Genomic DNA, 3,546 nt, shown 5'->3' with positions numbered 1-3,546 from the left:
GTTATTGATAAAAATTGATTTATATAGACTTAAATATAATTAATATGTATATTTAAATATAATTAATATTAAAAATATGTAATAAAGTTAAAAATAAAATTAATGCAAAAATTATGATCGCGACTTTATTACATACTGAATGTCTGACGGAGACTTTAACTGGAAACCTTCAATCATAATTTCATTGCGCTTTTGAAATTACTAGTTTTATATTGCTTTTCGCTCGCCTGATCATCTTCACACTCACGATTGATAACGTTGTTGCTGATTACAATAGCAATATCGTCATCGTAATGATGCTGCCCGAAAATCCCGATCGAATTGATGCTAGGAACGATAACCGTCATCATCCAGGCGGGAGAGGGTCCGCCTCAAACCGGTTGAGAATTACGACCTCGGAGCTGCTGGCGCGGGCGACACGCCTGGCTGGCGCTTGCGTAATCCTTGCGATTATTACGAGCGATCGTAAATCACGATGAATTTCTATCGGGCATACTTCATTTCTTTCGCCCACCTCTGCTTCTCGTCTCTCTTTGTTATTTTAGTATCTTATTATTTGCTAATTCGCCTGTGGCTATCCGCGTATTTGAATTTTAATGGCGATACTCAATCGTCGATTCTATTTTCTTACGCGGGGTAATGCTTCACAGCAATCGAATAATAGGAATAATATTTTTTTATTACTTAAAAAATAGAGAAAATGTTATGTACAAAGAATAAATTATATGCTCATACAGAAATGTAAGAGAAAAGAAATAAGCGAAAATAAAGTTTAAATATACAGCTTTACTATTTTAAATATTTTTTTTCCTATGCAGTTTCTTATGTTTTGAATAAAGTCATTTCTAAAACGTAATAAATCTTTCTCCATTTCACATCTTGTCTTCATCATTTTCTTCTTTATTTTTATTTATTTATTTATTTTTTTTTGTCTCTCAATGCCTTCAACTACGCCGCTTTGTCCTGAGTCGAATCCGTCATCGCGTACCATATTGACCCTCGCATTTAACCCGTATTGACCCGGTAATCTTAGCAAGCGTTACACGTGTGGACACGCCCTTGAAACGATAGGAAATTATTAATATCTTAAATCAGATTTCATTATATTCGTGTAGGCACTCTCGACGGGGCATTGCTCCCCGGAGTGTGTTACATATTTGACGGAGCAGAATCACGTAGGTAGATGTGTCATGTTCTTTACCAAATTGTAAATTATGAGGATAGTTTTAAAGTATAATGATACAGAAAATAGAGAAGGAAGAAAAAAGAAAAATTTCGAAAATTCTACGAGCTTAAGTAAATGATTCACGTTGACATACGCTAATGATTCTAACGACCTGCATATCATATTTCTTTCTCATGTTCCCTGATCGTCTTCTTAATGAGTATACATTCTGTCCAATGATCAGGTGCACATCTCCAATACGTCGATCATCTGTCGGTAACTTCCTCTCATAGGCGGTTACGACCTGAGCGAGCAGCAGCGTTTTGCCGATATTCCGGTTTGTCGCTCGTCCTCTCCTCTCTTATCTCTTCCTTGTTCCTCGATCTCATCTTTTATTCGCCGTACTAGCGCCGGGAATCGCGGATAAATGGTTAATTAACGACTCTCTCCATCTATCTCGCGCTTAGCCTTGGGTAATTGAGTGCTCGGGGATCACGTAGTTGTCTCTGGGTTTTACGTTCGTTCAGGGGGCTCTTGCATAAATTTGCATAATCTCGATCGTACACCCGCCTCGCCGCCTCCGTCGTATTCTCTTCCTCATTCTGTCCCTCTTCATCTTCACAATAGCGAAAAAAGAGAAGGAGGGAAATGGTGAGAGTCTCTTCCTACCTGGCACTCGCGAGCTCATCGTGAGTTCCCGTTGTCTTGTGTCATGATTGTCGTCATTAGTAGTAGTATCAAAAAACCATCTAATCGATTCTGCCCTGGGCATTGTCTACTAATCGCCATTTGTCTGTCTCGATGTTGCGAGTTAGTTCAGGCAACTCGTGAGGTAGAGAAGACATATCCTAGCGACGGATATCAGGCTCCTTTGTACTACTATATGGGAACCGTAACGTCGTTATCCTTTAACTCAGGATAGTTCTTGGACATTATCGTTCCATAGCCGGGACTACGAGTCACCACCGGTGTGTTATCTGCTTGTCTGGCGGACGTGGAATATTCACTCGCATGAATATTCCATTGGACGAGCATCGGGGTTGATGAGAGACGATACTCAACATTAGCAAATGTTATCGTCACTACACATGAATAATCTCCAGGCAAGATAAAAAATAGGTCACGCAAATGCGATTTCGCATTACAATTCTCAGATTTTTTAAGTCCAAGAATTCATCCTTATGGCAAATAACAATGTGATATCATCATCTCAAGGAAATATACTGAGGAGATCAATCTGAACGAATGAGATTTAAGATTCTACCAAAGATACTGATTACAAAATTTCTTGTTATAAAATAGGTGCATGGATATTTTTTATTTTATGTAAGGACCTCAGAATATTTACAAATTAATTACATAATAAAAAACATTGTTTTGTTAAAACCAATCCTTATTAAAATGTTTGTGTTAAATTGATATTCACAGTATTTTTTTATGTTAAAATAACAATTTATAAGTGAACAAAAAAAATAACGTAAATTTAAAAAAAATAACATAAATGTAAATCCTAAGATAAATGAATAAAATATGTGCATTATAATTTAATATATTATAAATGTCAATTTTACTTAAGAAATATGTTTCACAATTTTTTTGCAAATTTTATATAAGTGTTATAATTTTGCGTTAATTGCATAATATTTATGTTACTTTCTATCATATTTATCTTGTATTAAATTAACACAAAAATTTGGGTGTAACTTTTGGGACATGTAAAGTATGTTAAATTTAACATAAATTTTTGTAATTATGTATTAAAATTAGCATGTAAATAATAAGGGATCTTTTTATTTATGAAATAACGAATCGTTTCGTGCAAAATTACGTACATGACAATGAATTTCCTGTGAACGTATCGCCATTTTGCTGCATAATATTTATTAACGACCGTATCAAATATTTATTGAAGAGAGTAGTGAGCATGTGCTTGATGATACTTTATCGCGAAAGGGACCGCAAGTCTCTCTTCTTCGGTGACAGCGGCAACGGGATTTCTCAATGCGAGAGTAGCAGGAAGGAAGCGAGAACCGCTTCTTCCACTTGGAGTTTTACGATCGCGTGGCCGCGTTGCGATCGTTTTACGACGCGAGTCTCTCTCTTTCTTTCTCGTTGCAACCGATCTGCCTCATGACCGACCGGTCTTGTCCTCGTTGCATTCCCCCTGACCTCCATCTTTGCCCCTCACCTCTGTCGTTTTTTCCACTCATCCCGCTGCCTTTTACGACCATACTAATTTATACTGTGATACGCCTGGACGAGCCGTAGCTTTGCCGTCTTCCCCGATATCAAACATCTAGCACCCAGTGCAACACGCTGGTTTCTCTGCAAAAAGCACAGTCTATCTCTTCTGAATCTCCCAACTAGTCCTGTATTCAGAT

The 3,546-nt window shown here is 37.3% G+C and overlaps 1 protein-coding gene across 1 annotated transcript in view; it reads left to right on the top strand.

The window, feature by feature from the left end:
- LOC108688030 (growth factor receptor-bound protein 14-like) overlaps positions 1 to 3,546 on the top strand; it is a 223,553-nt gene that overhangs the window by 217,488 nt on the left and 2,519 nt on the right. The gene's annotated exons all lie outside the window — the stretch shown is intronic.

This window comes from Atta colombica, unplaced genomic scaffold (assembly GCF_001594045.1).
Source record: "Atta colombica isolate Treedump-2 unplaced genomic scaffold, Acol1.0 scaffold224, whole genome shotgun sequence".
Classification (NCBI taxonomy): Eukaryota; Metazoa; Arthropoda; class Insecta; order Hymenoptera; family Formicidae; genus Atta; species Atta colombica.
The sequence above is the reverse complement of the archived record's forward strand: the minus strand, read 5'-3'. Positions and strand labels throughout refer to the sequence as shown.